Below are 23266 nucleotides of genomic sequence, written 5' to 3'. Positions count from 1 at the left end.
TAGATATTATAAAGGAGGTGTAACACCCCTGAATTTTCAATCCCATAAACGAAACTAAAATCATAAAGGATGGGGGAAATTTCGGGTGTTACCACTAGTGGAAAAAACGTATTTATTTTGGATTTTAGGTTAATAGATATTTGTTTTTTTTATTTTGTTCATTAATAATTATTTCTTTTACGTGTATATATTTTTATCTTAATATTACAACAAATATAAAATATATATAAATATAATATAATATAATATCAAAATTAGAGGTAATAACTCCTCACTTTATATGTGGCAGTAACACCTTTGAGCCTGTTTTGACTTTATATTATTAAAAGATTTAGTTGTTTTTTAGAATACATGGTAATTTGAAGAAGAGAATTATGTAAGAATCGACTTTAGGACTTAGCTTGGGAAAATAATACTTGTTTCAATCAAAACATAATCCAATTCTCAGAAGATATAGTTATTTGCACACAAGTTTGTTTGAATCGGGATTCTACATAAGATTGTTAAAGGGGTGTGATCGAAATTGATAGAATTAGATCGTAGGATCATGTAATCCTACAGATACGCATTAATATGCTTTGGATAACAAATTATCAATTATATTTGTTTTTATTAAGTTTAAGGTGTAAATAAAAACTTATTTGACTTCATCTAATATTAAGTTTTGAAAATTAACAATTTTTATAATCATTTTTAAACTGCAAATCAAGAAAAACTTGACTTTTATAGTTGTATTGATATATTTACATAAGTGAACTCTGAATTATATTAAAAATTTCTACGATTGAAACTACCTTTGTAGTGTCAAATAGTTGGAACATATATAGGAACGTAGAATCATGTTCCTGAGCTAAGTAAGATCACACAATTCTACCAACATAAAGATCCTACCTATGATTCGGATCATTCGACTGCTTTTAAATCGTGAAATCGTAAATCATGATTGGAATTCTAAAACTATGCACATATAACATATAAATAACAATGTAATACGGTTATTCATACATACAAGTGATTGAAGGTATGCTGTCTTAAATAAATAAATGAAATTAGAAGAGCTTATAAATTATAATCTTATTAAACTAAAAATGATAGATTATAGTTAAAATTCATAAAATTATATGTGAACAAATTCATTAAAAATCTAAATTAAACAAAACTAAAAATAAATTAAATTATTAATAAATCAAGTATCAGAAAGAAAAAAATCTTCAAAAGTACAAATGGGTTCAAATTCCCTCCATCCGATCATATGAATTTAAACTCTTACTTTTATTTATTTTTTCTTGGACTTTTTCTATTTTTTAAACTCATTCCCAAACATGTTATTTTTTTAAATAGAATACAAAGAAACATTTAAGACAAATACGTTTATAGAAATTTTTTTTTTTAAATTAATTCTTATTGTAGTTGTTGAAGTAGTGGAAAATATAAATGGTTTGGCCAAATTTTGTTGAGGCACTCATATTTATGATATGTAGGCATGTAGGCATGTACTCCACACCACTAAAGTCAACATCACCATTAATAAAAAACAGCCATTCACGATTGGAAATTGCTTTATACAGCTGGTGGGTAAACACCAATAAACATCAATAAATAAATAAATAGCGAAATTCAACTAATTTATTCATCAACAATTTTATTAATTGATTAATTATATTAATTATCCGCACTCTCCTATATGAATATGAGTTATCGTTTATCTTTTCTTCATAAACACTGATTAATTATAGTTGTCTATAAATAAAATACAATGGATATGCTGATGATGATGATCATATGCGTGCAACTTGGGGTATCTATTTTGAGGCCAATTGGGTTTTGTGCATATCATAATTAGATTTAGAAGGTTACCTTGATATAAATAGAAAGGTTGATTTACACTAACAGGTCGATTTTGAATTAAATAGTTTAGGTCGGTTTAAAATAAAGTCTTTTGTACATATTGACTTTTATGTGATTTCAATTTATTTTGACATCGGGTGATAGACTCAAAGTCGGGTTCGATTACAAATTCGGATGAATATCTGGTCGTCGAGTTTATTTTGAACACTTCTAGATATAAATCTGTCAAAAAAATAGATGAAAAAAATATCTCTATAATTTATTTTATTGTTGATTTGCTATGAATAAATTTTTCTTTCAATTATTCTCCAATAATTTCACATATTGCGTGTTGGCTAAAAATAAATTAAAAGGTATGCTTACTTCATTGGACTTTTTTTGAGTTTTTAAAATTAGAGGTAAATAACTCCTCATTTTATATGTGGCAGTAATTCCTTTGAGCCTGTTTTGACTATATATTATTAAAAGATTTAGTTGTTTTTTAGAATACATGGTAGTTTGATTGAGATAATTATGTAAGAATCGAATTTAGGACTTAGCTTGGAAAAATAATACTTGTTTCAATTAAAACATAATCCAATTCTCAGAAGATATAGTTATTTGCACACAAGTTTGTTTGAATCAGGATTCTACATAAGATTGTTAAAGGGGTGTGATCGAAATTGATAGAATTAGATCGTAGGATCGTGTAATCCTACAGATACGCATTAATATGCTTTGGATAACAAATTATCAATTATATTTGTTTTTATTAAGTTTAAGGTGTAAATAAAAATTTATTTGACTTCATCTAATATTAAGTTTTGAAAATTAATAATTTTTATAATCATTTTTAAACTGCAAATCAAGAAAAACTTGACTTTTATAGTCGTATTGATATATTTACATAAGTGAACTCTGAATTATATTAAAAAATTCTACGATTGAAACTACCTTTGTAGTGTCAAATAGTTGGAACATATATAGGAACGTAGAATCATGTTCCTGAGCTAAGTAAGATCATGCAATTCTACCAACATAAAGATCCTACCTACGATTCGAATCGTTCGAATGCTTTTAAATTGTGAAATCGTAAATCATGATTGGAATTCTGCACATATAACATATAAATAACAATGTAATACGGTTATTCATACATACAAGTGATTGAAGGTATGCTGTCTTAAATAAATAAATGAAATTAGAAGAGCTTATAAATTATAATCTTATTAAACTGAAAATGATAGATTATAGTTATAATTCATAAAATTATATGTGAACAAATTCATTAAAAATCTAAATTAAACAAAACTAAAAATAAATTAAATTATTAATAAATCAAGTATCAGAAAGAAAAAAATCTTCAAAAGTACAAATGGGTTTAAATTCCCTCCATCCGATCATATGAATTTAAACTCTTACTTTTATTTATTTTTTCTTGGACTTTTTCTATTTTTTAAACTCATTCCTAAACATGTTATTTTTTTTATCACATTTATATATCTTTTACATCTACTTATATATTTATCTAATCCCCAAGCAAAAATTAATGTAGAACAACATCATCCTTCTAATACATCAAATCCAAAAATTAAAAGGCTAATATGTAAAGAGGAGGCTAGGGTTAATTAATACCAAAAGAGTATTTTTCTTCATTATATTAATATTAAGGGTGATTTCTATTCTAATGTAGGATTTTTATTTGGAGAATTTGTTCTCAAGTGTGTTAGATTTATTTATTGATATATTGTTGAATCGTCTATTAATGAAAATAAACACTTGTTAAGGGGGTAGCTAGGTATCTAAGTTATCTCATTCAATTGTTGCTTGTGCCTCTATTGCTTCTTGCTCTGTTTTACTTTTGTTTTTCATATTATTCTTCACTTAATAGAGTCCTAAACACTTTTGTTTCAGTATGTTTTGGTCAAATCAAAAACAAGCGAATGAGAAAAATAAGCCGTAAACACAGATTCTTGTGAGAGTCGGTTTCTTTGAGAGATCATCTCTAATTTGGTCAGCCATTATTATCTTTGTGTTGTGCCCGAGTCTTTCAGGAGATCGACTATAAGCAAAAATAGAAATTATATGTGTGAATGAAACTAAAAGAGAATATATAGATCAATTATATTCTTAAAAATAGAAATGTTATAAATCTAATGAGAAACCTGTTAAAAATATAGCAAATTAAAAGAATATATACATTTTTTTAAATGTGTTATTTCGTGAATTTCATATGATATAATTTTGACAAAATTATCAATAATAAATCAACATAAACTTGATCCATTAAAATCAAATCAATTGTTTATTTTTAAATAAACCCACTATAATCTAAAAATAAACTCACGTTTTTTTTTATTATCTTCTTCAAATGTTCTAATTTGTAAAGCTAAACAATCATGAATAAACAATAGGTGAATATTTATTCAACAATAATATCCAATAAGTGCATACATTTAAACATAAACAATAAGTAAATTTATTGTAAGCAAATCGAACAAAAATTAGATTATTATTTATAATTTCTCTAATAAATTTTTACATTGACATTTTATAAGAAATAACTTTATTAGATTATATAATATATCATAAGACTTTAATTTTCAATTTTAAACTTAGCATTAATTAAGTTGAAATTTTAGTATAGTATCAGACTCTTTACATTTTCTTTTTTCTTTAATTTTTTCATTATATGAATATGAATGGGTCCGAACTTCTGTGGGACTAACATCAAATTTTACCTCCTCTAACATAAATGTAAGGTCTTACTCTTACCTTTCAAAATAAAGGTATAAATTATAATCTTACTTTTATCTAATACAATTACTTAACCACATAAGCTTTTGTAACAAAATGATTATTTTTTAAACAAAACAAAGACAGAATAATAAAACCTAGGTAGGAAAAAAATAAAACACAATAGTATTAATCTAAGAATTCCACATTCCATTGAATTTAAATAAATTAACACAATTTTTTATGTGAGAAGGTCTCGTCGTGGGACCTTTCTTATAATAGTTCAACTAATATAATTATTAGTATATAAGCTCTTTATTTTAAAGTCGTCTATTGATAGATGATCTTTTACAAAAGTAGCTCACAAATTAAAGACTCACTTCACTTAAAACGCAAGTTATTTACATTGAAGGTCCGAATTATGAAACCTGGTAGGTCTAGGTCTGAATTGACTTTGCCTATGAAGATCATGCCTTGATGGATTTATAATCTCAAACAAAAAGGCTTTAAGCAAGCTAGCCTTTGATGTATTGTTGGGATCAAGTTTCCTAATGCTAGCCTTTGTTGTTGAAGATATTGACCGGAACTTGTGTCGAGCGCGATGGATGCTGCACCGGAAAGAGCCCTCATGAGTGGTTGGCGAGCAGAGACATGTTCGTTTATTGCCCTTAAAAGACATGCCCATTTGCTTGTCATAGATAAGTTTATTTGCCTGTCTTTGTACTATATATAAAAGGGTTGAGTTTATTATTAGTAATGGAGCACAACAATGTAATTGAGTTGACCTTATCTAAAGTTGTCACACCCAGCTCAGGAATATATCATTCTTTTACATTTGTATGTCAAATTAGTGTCAATCCAATCTACTTGCTTGCACAATCTTATCTCAAACAAAATATGTAAGATCGCGAGTTTAATTATCACAAAGTCCTCGCCTTCTCTCCCTTACATATCTGCAATCCAAAATAAAAAAATTGCTAGAATTAACCTATTTTTAACCGTTGACATTGAATAACGCAACCATAAAATTAAAGATCATGTTGAATTTTCTTATTTTTATTTAAAGAGTCTCATATATTACAAAAATAAGAGTTTTACAACAATCAATTCTGTGTGAACTTCACCAAGACAAGTTTTGACAAAAATGTTCATGACCTACTATGGCACAACTCTCCGCGTATGTGTCGAGTCCCAACAAACCATAGCAATTTGATATGACACAAATTTCATGTCTAGACAAATTATACATCACTAAGAAAAGAAGAGGGAATCATGTCAAGAATCTTCGCAAACGAAAATGGTATACTTATTAGTTTATGTTCTAATCGAGACAAAACCTGATTTGTATCAACAATGAATAAGGAAGATGTGTAGAAATTCTTAATAGAAAACAGCTGCGGAAGAGGAACCAAATCAGTGCAAAGCACAAACGAAAACTAATGATCTTTGTTGATCAAACAAAATATAAAGATAATCTTCAAAGATCAATCTTCCTACCTGCCCTTTTCTACCTACTAGTTGTACAAGAAAACCCCTGCTTATAATTCCCAACCAAAAACAGATGAAACTTGAAGAATACTGTATGAAACAATAACAAGTATGCTAAGTTGTTAGCTGCAATGCCAGATTACTAAGTAATGCTCACAACCCATTAAACTGGCCCGTTTGACTAGTGATACTAAATGATGGCAATGAAAATTATTTACAATGTAAAATTTCATCAAAGTTCCATGTCATTTCCGTAATGATAAAACTTTGATAAAAAAAAAATTTTTTACAAACTTTTATTACCACTAATATTACATCTACCAATAGTTGTATGGAATAAAACTTATGAAGAAAATAAGATAATTAAATTGGACAAATTACAACACTAATTTTCATTCCTATTATCACCATTTAATACAAGTTACCAAACCGTTTAATACAAGCTACCAAACGGACCGAAAATGTAAATACAAATCTGTTTATGTATAAATGTTGTGCTGTTAACTCCAGTCCCTAAAAAAACAAGGGAAGAAGCTGATGACTACACTCACTTTATGAGTTTTTCAGACTATATATCCACAATTTCACAAGGATAATAAGATGTGAAACTCAATAAACAACATATTAAATTATTCATTGTGAAACCTCAGTTGAATCCAGTAATATCATATGAATGTAGCTTCACTGAGGAGTTCTCCCTATTAAATAGGGTCTCAGGCTCTCAGCTCCACTACACCTCATTGATTTTGGATTATATTATCATTGATCCCTAATTATGAATAAAAACTATGACAGGAGATGAAACTATCTTTAAAACCCTAAAAATTTGTGCTATAAGAGAAGACTATGATACAATAATAGTACAAAACTATGCATAATTCGGCATCTCGGATTTAATTTCACCTATTAATTTTCATCATTTACGAATCAATGTGCAAGGATAACAAGGTTTACTCATCATTGATGCTCCAATTTTAAAAAAGGCAAAAAATTCAAATAAAATCAAAACAGGATATCAGCGAAATCTGAATTTTCTTCAATTCCAAATAAAAGGAAGTTGCAGATAGATAACGCAGTTTAATAACACATCATGTATCCAGTTTTTTACCCAGCACAGATTTAAAAGTAAGCAAAACTCTCAAGTTTAAATCTCCTAAAATTTAAGCAAAATACAATTGAAGTATTTGAATAGATTGTCATATGGTACTTCTACTGCCATTTTAATCGAAGTACACAAACGAAATTGTTCAAAAAGCAGACAAATTCATGTATAAATTAAAAATAATCCAAAATTTTCGAATCAAAAGACGAAAGATAAAACTAACACCAAATAGGCAGAAATCGGTACGACGGAAACGAGATTCGTGGAGAAGGAAGTCTTTTGAATACTGAAATTGATAATTTTATAAGAATTCCAATGGAGAAGAGGCGAAGAGAGCCGAGAAGAGAAGAGAGGTAGGAAGGAGTAGTTCTATGTATTTATGAGCGTATGACAAACAAACCAATGGCGGCTCTTGCTAAATGGGCCAACGGGTTAGGGTTATCGCTGTTAAAGATATTCACATTACTAAATGGGCCAATGCGCGATCTAATATCTCCTTACCTATTTAAGTTCTTATTATCAGCCCGTCTTATATAAGACCGTCTTATATGAGACCGTCACATAAAAGAATTTGTGTCTTATTTTTTGTCTATTTACATGAGAACTCATATAGTCATTTATTTATCATAAATTCTTGTATGAGATGGACTTACCATTTATCTATTTTTATTATTATTTTATATGAAAATGGTCGAGCTTTTGTTGTTAAATGAAGCCTTGTGGGTTCAACTTCACTCATTCTCTCTCGTTGTAGAAATCTCTCTATATAAACTTCTTTTTCGAGTCGAAGGACTCTCTGGTAGCATCATCCTTTATGGATATAAATTGTCTTTTTTCATCCCTCCCTAGAACCTGATGATAGTTTCTATAAGTGACATGCACTGTGTACAAAAATAATGATGATGATGAATTATCAGCTCGACTTGTATATGAGACCATCTCACCATGAGATGGACTCATATAATTAACTCAGTTTTTTAATTGATCACTTATGATTGTAATTGATTATTTTAAGATTGTAAATAATCACTTTAAGACTACAAAAAGTGATCACTTAAAAATTATAAGTGATCACTATAGGACTATCTCTTATGAGAATTTATAAATAATTGAGCTACTAGTTTTGAAATCGTCTTGTTACAAGATAGTCTCTAATCATCATCATCAACCTACCCGGTGTATCCCGCTCATAGAAAAACTATGGACAGGGTCTGGGGAGGGAAGGACGACGGCAACTCATACCCATACAGGAGAGTGCAACCAAAAGAGTTCCCCGGCTCGAGAAAGATAAAGAGACGTAATTATACAAGAAAGATAAAATAAAAGCCTATAAATAAAATAAATAAGTAGAACTAACTACAAAATAAAAGAAAACAAAAAAAATAATAGTCTATATAGATATTGAAGAAACTCTATATTTAGAGATTTGTTACTCAATTCTATTCCACACATTGTTCTTCTTCTTACACAAAATACCTTGTTATATAATTGACTTGGCTATTTTGTGATCAATATACAAAGCCATCAAGAACCGTTGTGTAATGTCGAGGTTGGTAGCCTCTCTCTCCTTTCTGTTATGGTATTTTGTCTAATAAATTATCGGAATTACAATGTAATATACATGATGTATTAATGTATGATGTACTATGTAGATAATTATACTGCATAATAAATTACATATATTCCAATTATACTGTAATTTAGAAAATTACCGGAAGTACATAATTGTCTTTTTTTAGCAATTGTTCTTTAAAACTGAAATGACATAAAATTTATATAGTAGATCACTAAAATCAATTATTTACATTGGTAGACTACCATAATTACAGTTTTGAATTTTAGGAAAAATGTCAAGAATGTTGAACTGAATGGCAATTTGGCAACAAATAAATTAATGCAAAAAAGTATCAATTGTATTAAGTCTGTATGCAATTTGGCAACAAATAAATTAGTGCAATAAAAATCAATAAACTTAAAACATTGTCTGATTTTCGGTAATGCAATTATTCCTTTTTAAAAATGTACTACACTTTAATGACAAAATTTACAATATAAATAGTCTAAAATTTAATATTTTTTATTAGTCTAAAATTTTATTAAAATATTAACGTATTTTAAAATTCGTGCATTGCACAGGTTTCTATCGTAGTATATATATATGACTTATAATTTAGCACTATAAGCTTTAAATTGATTACTTTAAGATTGTAATTGATCATTTTTGAACTTGTAAGTTATCAAGTTAAAGTTGTCTGCTCTAATGTTATAGTTGATTACTTTAACGTTTTAATTGATCACTTTAAGGTCGAAATTGATCACTATAAAAAAATCATAATTGACCATTTAAGGTTAGATAGTTTAAGTTGAAATTGATATTTTTAACGTTAGAATACTCAGAATGAGGTCGTTGTTGAAATTGATATTTTTTTAAAAAAAATTTGAGTTTGGGCCAACCCATTAGTGTCATTTCATAATGAGATCGTTGTTTACAAGTTTTTGCGTAATTTATTATAAATACTTTTTTCATTATCAAATAAAATTGGGTCATATTTTACCTAATTACCCACATAATTTTGGGCCTGCTTATAAAATATTGTTATACTTCTTTGAAATTACTACTGAAAATAAAATTACTACTGAAAATAGAATATTACTGAAAATAGCATATTATGAGAACTAGAAAACTAAAAGCCACATACAAGATTATACTATACAAAGCCACTTGATTTTTGCATCCACTCATTAAAATTCAATGTGGCCAGCACTATAATACATTTTTAGGCTTGACTTTTTGATACACAGCCAGCATATATATATATATATATATATACATGGCGACCAAATGGCGACGAATGGGTGGTCGCCCAAGTCTGGCGACAAATTGGCTAGGAGCTGGTTGTCGACCAACAGGCGACGGGCAAGTGGTCGCCAGTTAGTCGCCTAAGCTGGCGAGAGAATTGGTGAGGAGAAATTTCGTCGCCATGTCAGACTGCTTTTGGCGAGGAGACTTTTCGTCGCCAGGTGGTCGCCCCGTGATATCTGAAAATTTGGCGAGGGTATGGCGTCCACTTTTAATTTAGCGACAAACGAAAAGGCGACCACCCTGGTTCCCGTCGCCAGCTCGTCGCTCGACCCACTTTTTGACCACTTAGCTATCAAAGGGCGACGAAATGTATTGTTGCAATTTTTTTATTCTTTTGTAGTGGAGATCGTCTCATGATGAGACGAGCTCATATATTTAGTTCATTTAGCTCATATATTTAACACATCAATTGTACATAGGTCAGCCCAATAGAGATCGGATAACCATGAGACCATTTCATTTAGGAACACAACTAAGTGTAGAACTATCCACCACACATGGTCCTATCTCATTAGATAGGGCATAGATGAGCTGGCATTTGCAATATAATACTTGTAGTGATGTCTATATAAGAGTGGTATGGTGCATTGGTTTACAAACACAAAACACAAAACATAAATACGAACCCGAATTAATTAATCAGCGAAAATGATGAAGAGTGCTGGTTTGGTGTTGATGATCACTTTTATGGTGATGTAGGATTTTAATTAAAATAAAATTTAGATGGTAAAATAGTGAATGGATTTATTTGGAGAGGAAGATGAGTGAATATGTAGAATGAATATTGTTCTTCATTGCACAAAAAATTGATTACATCAATGGGTATTTATAGTGCAAGTTTACTAAAATATCTTAGATATTTTTAATTTTTTAATTACTTTTCTAGGATCTTCCATTATATTATCTTAGATATTTTTATTTTTTAATTCTTTAGTTTAGATATTTTTATATTTAATTAGAATTCTAGATTTTTCTAGATTATTTTAACACTCCCCCTAATCTGAAAAATCTTGAACTCTAAGTCGTCTTCTGAAATCGATAAATCTATCAGTTGATATGGGTTTTGTGAAAATGTCTGCGAGCTGCTCCTCCGTCTTGCAGAATTGGAGTTCTATCTCTTTCTTATCTACTAACTCACGAATGTAGTGATGTCGTATCTCGATGTGCTTTGATCTGCTATGAAACACTGGATTCTTCGTCATTGCTATTGTTGACATGTTGTCGCAGAACATTGTAGTTGGTATCTCTTGCTTATGTTGTAGATCGATTAATATCCTTCTCAGCCAGACTGCTTCACATGCTGCACTTGTTGCTGCAATGTACTCTGCTTCTGCTGATGATAAAGCTACTGTCGCCTGTTTTTTTGATGACCATGAGACCACTTTGTTTCCAAGCTGAAATACGTACCCGCTTGTACTTTTTCTATCATCCACGCTTCCAGCCCAGTCGCTATCGGTGTATCCTGTGAGCTTGAAATCTTTTTCAGTTTCGTACATGATCCCATAGCTTTTTGTTCCCTTAGTGTATCTGAGAATCCTCTTTGCTGCTGTTAGATGATCCTTGCTCGGTTCACTCATGAACCTGGATACGATGCTGACAGCGTTGACTATATCTGGTCTTGTATGTGTGAGATAGATAAGAGAGCCGACCAAACTTCGATACATTGCTCCGTCGACTTTTGGTTTGCCATCGTACTTTGATAACTTCTCATTGATTGCCATTGGTGTAGCCAGCGGTTTACATTCACCCATGTTGAATTTCTTGAGAAGGTCTTCTGCATATTTCTCTTGTGATAGAAATATTTTTCCTGGGCTTTGTTTGATTTGTATGCCAAGGAAGTATTTCATTGTACCAAGGTCTGTCATCTCGTACTCCTTCATCATAGCCTTTTTAAATTCTTCGATCATCGTTGGGTGTGTGCCTGTATAGATTAGATCATCCACGTACAAGCATAAAATGAGAAAGTTGTTACCTTGTGTCTTGATGTATAGTGAAGGTTCACTCGGACTCTTGATGAAACCATGCTGGAGAAGATAATTGTCGATGTTGCTGTTCCACGCTCGGGGTGCTTGTTTGAGTCCGTACAGAGCTTTTCGAAGGCGGTATACTTTGTCTTCTTGGCCTTTGATGACGTATCCCTGCGGTTGCTCGACGTACATGTAACACCCTGAGATTTTAATGACGTAATTATTTAATATTTTAATAGTTTTTAAAGATTTTACAATTATTATTTAATTATTTCCGAATTAGTTTTAATAAATTTCTTTCATATACGGATTTAAATGTCGACTTATATATATATTATAAATATAGTTACGACTTCTCCAATAAAGAGGTTTGAATCGAAATGATTATTTATTAAAATGTGTGAGCCCTCGAAGGTGAGTCTCTTAGTTGGGTCTCGTAAGAAAACAAATCGAGATGAAAAATAAATAAATAAATATATAATAATAATAATAATAATAATAATAATAATAATAATAATAATAATAATAATAATAATAATAATAATAATAATAATAATAATAATAATAATAATAATAATAGAAATAACGAGTATAAAAACGTTGAAACCCTAAACACCCAAGAGGGAGCCGTCACTTCTTTCCTTCTTCTCCTCCTTCTTTCTCTTCTTCTTCCTTCCTCCCTCACTCCCGCATTTTCCCCCTTCCCGCACAGCAGCCCGGCATCCACGAGGACACCAGCAACCCCTTTTCTCCCCTGCGCCACCAGTGAACGACCAGCAGCAGCCCGCCTTCTCCTTCCCGCAAGCAGCAGCAGCAAGGCTACGTTCTCCTCTGACCAGCAGCTGCGTTTTCTTCTCGCCACCGCAGCACACTCCCTCCTCCCTCGCTGCCGGCAGCAGACCCACGAACAACCGCCAATTGCTGTTCGATTTAAGGCCCTCTCCAGCCCTTCTTGGCTTTCGTGCACCACCACCACGACCTTCATCCTCCTCTTCACCATTCTTACTAGTTTTAATCTTTGTAAGCATCTCACTTTCCAATTGATTAATTTACTAATTTTAATTAGAATCTACCATGTTCATGAGTTGTGTGTTGATTGTGTATTGTATTAGTCTCATTGAATTCTAGTATGGGTAGTAGTTAAAAGAATTGTCATTGAAATGAAATGATTAGGGTTTTATTTAGAGATGTGATTACTAGTAGTGTGTGTGTGTTTGTATGCTACTTTGGTGATGTGATGATTTATTCAATAATCTTATAAGTAGTTGAGACTTTGTTGATTATCGTGGTGGCAATTAGTAATGTTTTGATTACAATTGACTATAGAAATGGTTTTGGTTGTTAACTGGAAGTAGGAGTTGCTAATTGTTATTGATTTAATTGTAGAGAATTACTACTACCTTATTAGGTTGTTATTGATGTTGTAAATACGTAATTTCAATAAGTCATGAGCATAGTGTCTAACTTATTGTTGAGAGTTGCTAAAGTTACTAGTTATGATGTCGTGATTGTAGTTCTTCCTAACCTTGAAGAATATAATGGATGATATTGCGATGTGATAAACTTAAGATTCGTCATTGTCGTCATATTAGCACTACATGAACATCGCAAGATTTAAGTGTGAATTGATATGTTATCCTAAAGTAACGTGGATCGCTATAACTCAAGTTGATTAATGTAAAGAAACTATTCACACATACTTCTACTTTAAATTGATGGAAAGACTTATGTTGTATTGAGTTAATAATTTTTGACTTGTATTGAATGGGTTGTGTGCGTGCTAGAGTAATCGGAAACTCATGTTGAATGGGTGATAGCGGTTAAATTGGTATTTAGTTTGGTATGTCAAAGTAGTTAAGGGAACTTAATAGTTCTACTCATAACTTATATAGGTGCCTATTACGTAAGAGGAAAGTAGAGCCTTAGTTGGGTGATTTTGTGACTTTTGATCGTGCGGTGACGCTTACAGGTACGTACACGCAGTAACTAACCCTTATACGCAATTTTCTTTAAGACATTATTGTTTATTGTGATAATATACATTGCATTGAAACTATGAGATACTATTGAGTACACTTTACATGAAGAGCTATCGACTATGAAATCCTTGCGCTTAGAATAGTTTAGAGAATGAGAGTTAATAGAGGGCGAGAACTACCCCTTATTTATTTAAGAATTAGATTATGCCTAATTGGAGTTAGAATGACTCCTTTATAGGTGAATTTCATATTCTATTGAGTGGCTCAGTGGGTTTTAGCGCGCTGCTATCCCAAGGCGCTCATTAATAGTTGAGAGTGGAAGTTATTCCCATCTGATAAGGTACTATATTATGATTAGCTGGCATGACTTAACTGGATTATGTCCGGTTGTTTTATTAGTCCCCTAGGTGAGGTTCTACGGGACCACCGTAAGGGGGGTATGAGCATGCTTGGGTCATTGGGCGCCGGGAGGCCGATAACGCCCCTTGACCGAGGTGTTACCATGCGGGCCTTGCAAACCCCAATATGGTGGCCTCTTCACTGGTTTAGTACCCCAGTGTGTTAGGTTTAGCCCGAAGTTAGGACCCGAGAGGGTCAGCTGGAGGGGGCATGAGCTCATACTTTGCCATTGGGCGCCGGGAGGCCGATAACGCCCTTTGGAGTGTCACTATGCCAGGAAGTACAGAAAAGATCCACTGATAGAAAACTATTCAGTGATAGAAAGTTTATTCATTGATCGAAAGTTATGTAATGATAGAAGGTTCATTCTTTGGTAGAATATTTACTCATTGATAGAACATATACTTATTATTGATAGAATAGTTTATGCTAGTGAGAAGTGTGCCTAAGTTAAGTTACTTCAAGGGTATTACGAACTATGATCACGCTTACCTTAAGATAGACAAGCTCTATAAGGGTATGAGTTAGGTATTCTGTTAATGCCTAGGTCGAGTTAATCTATGCGTGTTTTGCAAGAGTTTATGTTTGAAGAGAAGAACGTGAAGACCTGCATTCTACCCGAGAGCACATGGTTCGGGTTGGAAAACACGTAATGAAATTAAGAAGTATAAGTGGCCGATAAACGGTTACTATCCGTGCTTGCGTTTTATGAAATCGTCTTATTTGTTTTATGATATAATGCTATCTAGTAGTTGGCCTTATTCTATTTGATGTTAGTTACTGACGTGTATGTGTTTGTGTTTATGTTTGTTTGTTGACTTTCTATGATTGTCCTGCTATGACACATTGGCCCTTGGTCTAATGTCGAACAGCAGGGGGATCATAGACCAGCGTAGCAGGTACTGGAGCTTCTTATGCATTGCATTGCATTTGGGGAAAGTGATGAGGGCGAAGCATAACTTGTGTCATTACCCTATCTTTCGATTTTGTATCTCTCGTTATCTTTTGTAAATTTCGGTTGTATATGTTCTGTTATGAGGCCTTGTGTCCTCCCACGTGTATTTGTATTTCCGCTGCGTAGTTTATAACTCTGTATGGTTTCGAGTAGTTAAGTCTTTTTAAAAAACGCAAACGTCGACACTGGAACCACGATCCATGTTTGGCATGTTGATTTGAGAAGTCGGCGACGAATCATTCCGCCGTGATATAGTTTTGATAAGCCGTTAGTGCCTTTACTTTATTAGCTTCTTAATTAACTTTTGTTTTCTACAAAGGCGCACAGTTTTAAGGCAGATGCTGCCAAAATTTCCACTCACCTTTTAAAAGTTAATAATTAAAGTTTATCTAAATTCTTTTCCTTTTTCTTTTATGTAACACCCGAATTTCCTCCCGTCCTTTACGGTTTTGGTTTCGTTAAGGGGTCGGAAATTCTGAGGTGTTACAGGTGGTTACCAGAGCCAGTGGTCCCTATTTTCGACGCTTTGTGTTCTCAAAATTGTTTAGAAATTGCCTGAAGTTAGAAGTCATTCGTGAGAGTTTGGGTAGATATGGGATAGGTGCATACATTACACATTCATGCATAATGATTACCATTGCACGTGCATAGATCAATATATAGTTTGTTTAGCTTGTTATGAGACTTATTCTCATGTGTGTTATTATAAATAATAATCATGATGCTGGTTTGAATGATAACATGATTTTACAAATCAGTAGAATTGAATGATGTATTATCAAGAAATAATGAAATTTTTGAGTATTTGGTTCAACTCATGAGTTGTATTACAAGTAGTCATTATGAAGATATAGAGTATGAATGAAGAAATTCTAGAGAAGTTGGTTGCAATGGGAACTTCCTCTTGCTCGTGATGATTATATGAAATTTAGCCTTATGTGTTTGAGTATTTGTTCATGTTAATTGCTTTCATAAAGCTTACTAGTTTTGATATTGATTCTATACATGAACCCACTAATTATTATCTGCTTGAGCATTTCCTTTGTTGGGTGCATTCGTCCATCATATCATAACATAGAAGGTGGTGATCATAATTCTCTTGAATATGTTGAATGACTGTGCAAGTATGAGCATAGGTAGTTTGAACTAGAATAAGCATAAGAGCTAAAGGGTAATAAGAATTTGATGTATTGTAAATGAAAGAAAAGGGTCTTGTATGCGATACCTTGTAAATAAATTTTTAATCACCAGTTGATGATAATAATGCGGTCATAGCTAAAGTATAGATGCGTTAAAACCTACATATTAATATAAGCAGAAGTTCGAGAGCACGTTAAGAGTTTATAGTTTGAGAATTCAACCCCCAATTTCGAACCATGATCTATAAGAGTATTATTGATATATTCTTTATATAGTGTTGAGTTGAAGTTAAGAGATTGTTTTCAACGCCGCTAAGTGTTTAAAGATAATGCTATATTAGCTGAACCAAATTATCACATTAGTATTGTTGTTCATACTATAATCGCTTTAATATTTCTATTTGAAGTTATAATTCTTACTAGATTGAGGCTCTCGACCTTTGTAACTAGCTATAGTAACATTGGTGTTGAGTTTTAGTGTGGCATAAACGTGTCTACCAATAAACGTTTTTAGTCTCATACAGTGATTGAGACTGATGCTTTAAATTGGTTTACGTAACATATATTTGTTAGTTCTAAACCCAACATATTATGCTTGTAGTGAGACCTTGAGAATCAGTTGAGAGTGAAAACGATAGTCAACCTATCAGCCTTAGTAAACACTTTATATATATTTTGATGAATTATATACTATAAAGGTCCTCTGTCATTGATTTTAATTTTTGTAAGCATTCAACTCTCATCATAATGAATATAATATTTCATGTTTGTCGAAGGCTAACAACCTTTAAATCTCTATTTAAAGGGATTCCTTGGATAAAATAAGGGTGATTTTTTTTTCTTGAAGACATATGAGTTTGAGTATCAAAGGAGAAAATTATTGTTCGCAAGTCCTTTGAGTTCTGTATTTCGTTGAGACATGATATATCATTCATACATAAGTCGATAACTTCATATTAAAGTGGATAGTTAAAGAATAATCATCGTAAACAAATTTTCATGTTAAGGGCCTAAGGATTGATTCAAGGGAGCACTATTGAGTTAAGACATTTTGTCTCATTAAATGCCTATATGGAGTGATGAATATTTTAATCGGATGATAATGTGAAGAAGAACCGTGACGGTTTTAAAGCGTTAACTGGATAAAATGATATTTGAAATTAAAAAGGAATCAGTGATATTATAATTTGTTTTCCTCATGGCCTTCTGGGCTATTACAAGACATAAGGATAAAATAACCTGATGATGAGGTGGAATAAGCGTCCTTGTGCACGTAAGATATAGTTAAATGTTTGAAGTCTTTTAGAATTTCTCATTGATTATCAATTTAATAGCCCTGCTAGTGTATCGAAATGATAAGACTCAGATGAGATTCTAAATGAAGTTGACTCTATGCAAGTTATTGTTTTAATAATGATTGATGTGATAAGTTGGGTTATTAAAGATAATGTGGTCCTAATAAAAGTCCAGGTGTTTTAAACCTAAACATTGAAGAAACGACAATGAGTATGCAAATAATTATAACTTGAGAGATGAATCAAGATAATGGAGTATGTCTTAAACGATTATTATACACAATCATTATTATGCGATAAAGAGAGTTAAATAATATTCGCACTTGTGTTAAGAAGAGTTTTAATTTGATGTTACTAAATCATTGGATCGTAATAAGCATTTGATGAAAGAGTTTTGAAATTTTGACGTGTTTTAATACAAACGATTATGTTATAGTTGTTAGTTTTAAGTTTCGCCTCTTAGGTCGAAGGGTGATTGAGTTCCAATTTTTTTTTTGCGAAGGAATAATTGTAATGCATAATTTCAAGTGTTGCGTTATTTTGTTGGCTTGTGTTGTTGTACCTTAGTATAGTGTTAGGATAGTTAATGTAGCAGTCATATGGTTGCGATAACGGTCTTATAGGTAGAGGTAGTATTGAGATGGAAATGTTATGATGTAGGTTGGATATTGTGAAATTAGTGTTGGTATCACAACTTTATCGAACTGAATGATACATAACTGCTTTGCTATTGATATGGGAAATTGCGATGATGTAGGTGTGTTCATCTTGCATTTTTTTGTATACATAAAATGCCATCTTTGTTGATCATCACTGTTATTATTACCCTATTAGTACCATTAGTGCTGTCGTTATATATGAACATGATGCATTACTTCAGTCATATATGAGTTCGTGATCTTAATTGATAAAAAAAAAAAATAAAAAAATAAAAAATAAAAAAATAAAAAAAATAAAAAATAAAAAATAAAAAAAGAAAAAAATTCTATACTTTCAACATTATCTAGTTGTATGGTAAGTGAATAGTTGAAAAATGTCTTCATGATTGTAAATCATCCTCACATTATCGTAATTATAATTTGATATTATGATGGATAAAGGATGTTATTGTTGAATGATTACAATATGTGTATTAGTATCATGGTTGTGAACGTATAACTATTAACTACAATAACTTGCTAAAAATGTGGTATATATAATTGGATTATATACTTGAAACATGTATTATGTTATGAGTTATTAATTTGAGTTATTAATCTACTAATCGATTCTTGATGTATGAATTAATATGTTATAAAATGATTTGATCATATATGGTTAATAAAAAAGGGCATTTCATGTTAAGTAAAAGGTTAGGATTATGTCATGATAAGTAAAGTTAGCGGTGAATCGATTTGGGAGGTGATAACCAATCAGTTTTGTAAAATTCAAGTATCCTCAGGTCTAGGGTTTCTAATTGTAATACGAGTTAAGTGTTGAGCAACTTCGTGCACTTTACTTTTTGTACATTTTTATGTTTCTTTTCATTATAAAGTTAAGTTATCTGATCTTTGTTATTTACGTTTGCTATGTTCTTTTTACGAAAATTAAAGAATTCATAAATCATTAAGAGCAACAATTTACAATATAATCAATACTCAGTTGAAGGAAATTAAGACCCGCATTCGTCTAAACCGGACTATTTAAGTGATATGCAAAGAGATCATTTCAATTTGATTTTTGATGATAAATATCATCAATCTGCGACTTGTACAACTATCCACCACACATACATGTGGGACCTTAGCCGATCTAAAATTAAGCATGTGAGATTTAATTTAGTTTTTTATTCTTAACACTGCATGTATAGAAAATAGACATAGTGATGACAATTAAATTCGAATCCGATCCGATTCGAAAAATTTAACTAATTTGAATTCGAGAAAAAAAAATATAACTCTGAATTTGATTATATCGTCTGAGTTCGATTCAGATTCGGACTGGAGTTGGACCTCACTAAAATCCAATACTCCAACCTGACTCTGATTCGACCGACACCGACTCCGATCTACATTAGGCTCTGAATTCAAATTTAACCCACTTTTTATTCTAAAAAAAAAACAAAATTTGAACTTCAAATTTATCTTGGAATTGTACAAGTATCCACCACACAAGGTGGGTCATGTAGTTTGGCGATGAGCTGGCATTGGCAATAATTGTAGTGAGGGCTATATAAAGAGTGGTATGGTGCTTAAATTTACAAACAAAAACACAAACACAAACACAAAACACAAAACATAAATACGAAGCCTAATTAATTAATCAGCGAAAATGATGAAGAGTGTTGGTTTGGTGTTGATGATCACTTTTATGGTGATGTTGGCAACAACAACATTCGCAAGTCCGAATTTTATGATTGAAGAAAACACCGCAGCAAATAACAAACTTGTAATTCCCTTATCTGAGATAATGCTCGCTGAGGGATACGCTAAACAGCTTGGACAATGCCGTAAGTGTGGTGAGAAATGTGGGCCACTCTACTGGTGTTGCCCTGGTTGTAGTTGTGGCCTTCAGATTATTATCGGAGAATTCCGTTGTTCTTAAACTTTTACTCCAACCTTACGTACGTAATACGTACTATGTGTCTATTCATTGGTACAATTAGTGCGTTTCATCAGTTGGCTGCTGTACGTGTTTCTTATGAATAAAACTATGTGATGGGTATTATTTATGCATGCTATGTAGTTTCTTACTTATTGCTGTTTTACTCTCACAGTGGTTGATTAATTTTGTCTTGCAATCTAACTTTGAATCATAATTCTAATTAGTCTAAAATAAATGATAATTGAAATGAAAAATAAGATTTATAGAAAAACGTACCAAATGGACAAAATTTTAAGAAAAATGGACAAAATTTTAAGAAAAATGGATAAAATGGACAACAATTTAAGCAAATAAAAACGTACATTTAATAAGAGGAGCAAAAGGTTTAAGATGATTATAAAGTTGAAAGCAAGAAGATCATATTGATCGTTAGATATTATAAAGGAGGTGTAACACCTCTGAATTTTCAATCCCTTAAACGAAATTAAAATCGTAAAGGACTGGGAAAAATTCGGGTGTTACCTAAAAGAAAAAAAGAAAACGAAAAGAATATGCACATATACGTTAAAGATTAACTTAAAGAGATGAGTGGAAATTTCGGCAGCATCTCTGCTAAAAATCGAACATGTGGTAGATCAATTAACACAATAAAAACATTAAAATAGTCTAAGGCATCGTTGACTTTAAAATCTCACACCACGGCGGAATGATTCATCGCAGACTTTTCAAATCAACATGCCAAGCATGGATCGTGGTTCTAGTGTTAACACTTGCGTTTTAAAATGACTTGACTCACTAGAACCATGCAAAGTTATAAACTACGCAGCGGAAATACAAATATACAAAGGAAGACATAATACCTCGTAACAAAACGTATACAAACCAAAGGTTACAAAAGATAATTAAGAGCTACAAGGTCAAAAGATGATGATATAATACAGGTTATGCTGTGCACTCATTACTCTCCCTCAATGCAATGCAATGCAAACGAAGCTCCAATACCTGCCATGCCTGTCTATGATCCTCCTGCTACTCGACATCAAACCAAGGCCAATGTGTTATAGCAACACAATCATAGAAAGTCATCAAACAATCAAATATAAACACAAACACGTACACGTTAGTAACTAACATCAAATATAATAAGGCCAACTTACAAGATAACATCATGTTATACAACAACATAAGATGATTTCATAAGACACAAGCATGAATAGTAATTGTTTATCGTCCACCTATACTTCTTTATCTTCTTCTAATTTATTGTTTTTTTTTATACCTGGCATTGAATATTTTGCTCTTAATGAGGGGTGGTTGAAATTTGATTTCATAACTTCTTGTCATGTTGGCTTTGATAACTTGTCAAGAAACCAACTCAGCCAAAAGCTTAAATTGATGATTAAGGCCTCAAAATATGTTATATACTCGAACAAATTATATATATATATATATATATATATATATATATATATATATATATATATATATATATATATATATATATATATATATATATATATATATATATATTGTCATGGTAATATTTATTCTTTTATTAATTTATTTAATTTTTTTAATAATTAACGTTATATTACTTAAATACCCCTTGACCTTTGGGGTTGACTTTGACTTTCGGTCAAAGGGCCTTCTTCTGGGTTTTCCATCTCCCTTGAATGGCCCATGAATTGGTAACCTCTCAATGCCTTAAACTACCTTCCCATAAAGCAACTTTCCATTCTTCCACAATGCATGGATCTCCTTACTTCAAGATTGATAACTGCCCACTACTCCCATGTTAGTCCACTTCTCCTTAAAGATAACTTCCCCTTAATTGTATGATAATCCTTTCTCCATGGGAATTGACTGCCCATGTCTCCCATGATCTTCAGCTCCCACTGTCCAATGTAACTTCCCTTCCTCATCATTATAAATAGGGGCTACCATCAAGAGAGGAAAGGGCATCTGAAAATAATCCTCTTAAGCATCCTTGCTCATACTCCTCTTCATCAGCCTAGCAACATTCCAATAACATCACCCACTGCATCTTTTCGTATTCATTCTGTACCATACTCTCATATCCACGTTCTAAGTTGAGCGTCGGAGGGGTTTTCCGGGAGATCACCTCCCGGACAAGGCTAACGAGTTGTTTTGCAGGAATTCAAGCCACTTCCTCCCACAAGTTGCTTCTCTTGATTACACTTCCACTAATCTCCAGGTATTTTGAGTGTCTTTTGCACTTCCTCGTTTCATTACCGAAACAGTTTGGCGCCGTCTGTGGGGAAAGCGATTGAACAAAAAGTCATGGCTCCTAAGAGAAATCCGACTCAAACCGCCACCGTGCATAGCACAGATACAGATACTTCTGCAGGTCATGCTAATAATCAAGCCGTGACACGCCGTGATCTGGACATGCTAGCATAGAACCTCACGGCTGCTTTCTCTGAACAACTCCGCGCCGTCATGAATAATGCTCCTACTCAGCAACGAGTATTAGAAGACATGGCGAATCAAATAAAAAACTTGCGGGCACGAATCGAACCCCATCAGGAGATACCGAAGTCTCATGAATCTCAGGATGGGAACTCGAGGACGTCCCACTCCAGTAGACGCAATAAGAAGAGGCGGGAGAGATCTAGAACCTACCCGAGCCTCAGCAAAACAGGTCTGCGGGATGGCGAATCTAAAACCGCCTCTCGAGATGTCCGCACCTTCCTAGAAAGTAAGAAACAAAAGACGTCTGAAAGCGTCCAATCATTGGTGGATAAAAGGAGGGAAGAAAGAAAGCAAGCCCAAGCCGCGGAGTCTAGCCGCCGCATCACCATGCCGCGGAATGAGGCCGGCAAAAGTAGCCTTTCTGGAAAACTCGTACCCATAATCTCTCCATTGGCCCCGGTGATACTAAATACCCCCATTAATGGGAAGATAAAGATTCC

General features: G+C 32.3%; 1 long non-coding RNA gene and 3 other non-coding genes across 4 annotated transcripts; all 4 read right to left on the bottom strand.

Annotated features, from left to right (window-relative positions):
- Window positions 1–4851: 4851 nt before the first annotated feature.
- On the bottom strand, window positions 4852–7617 carry LOC130806435 (uncharacterized). The gene is made up of 2 exons (XR_009040309.1): window positions 7377–7617; window positions 4852–5516 (listed from the first exon to the last, which is right to left on the bottom strand). It is a non-coding gene; the product is annotated as an uncharacterized LOC130806435 (long non-coding RNA).
- On the bottom strand, window positions 6539–6639 carry LOC130807123 (small nucleolar RNA snoR97). The gene has a single exon (XR_009040494.1). It is a non-coding gene; the product is annotated as a small nucleolar RNA snoR97 (small nucleolar RNA).
- Window positions 6933–7021, bottom strand: LOC130807129 (small nucleolar RNA snoR26). Its single transcript, XR_009040499.1, has one exon. It is a non-coding gene; the product is annotated as a small nucleolar RNA snoR26 (small nucleolar RNA).
- On the bottom strand, window positions 7059–7152 carry LOC130807131 (small nucleolar RNA snoR27). Its single transcript, XR_009040501.1, has one exon. It is a non-coding gene; the product is annotated as a small nucleolar RNA snoR27 (small nucleolar RNA).
- Window positions 7618–23266: the final 15649 nt, after the last annotated feature.

Source organism: Amaranthus tricolor, chromosome 2, assembly GCF_026212465.1.
Source record: "Amaranthus tricolor cultivar Red isolate AtriRed21 chromosome 2, ASM2621246v1, whole genome shotgun sequence".
In the NCBI taxonomy this organism is placed as follows: Eukaryota; Viridiplantae; Streptophyta; class Magnoliopsida; order Caryophyllales; family Amaranthaceae; genus Amaranthus; species Amaranthus tricolor.
This window is presented reverse-complemented; position numbering and strand designations above follow the sequence as displayed.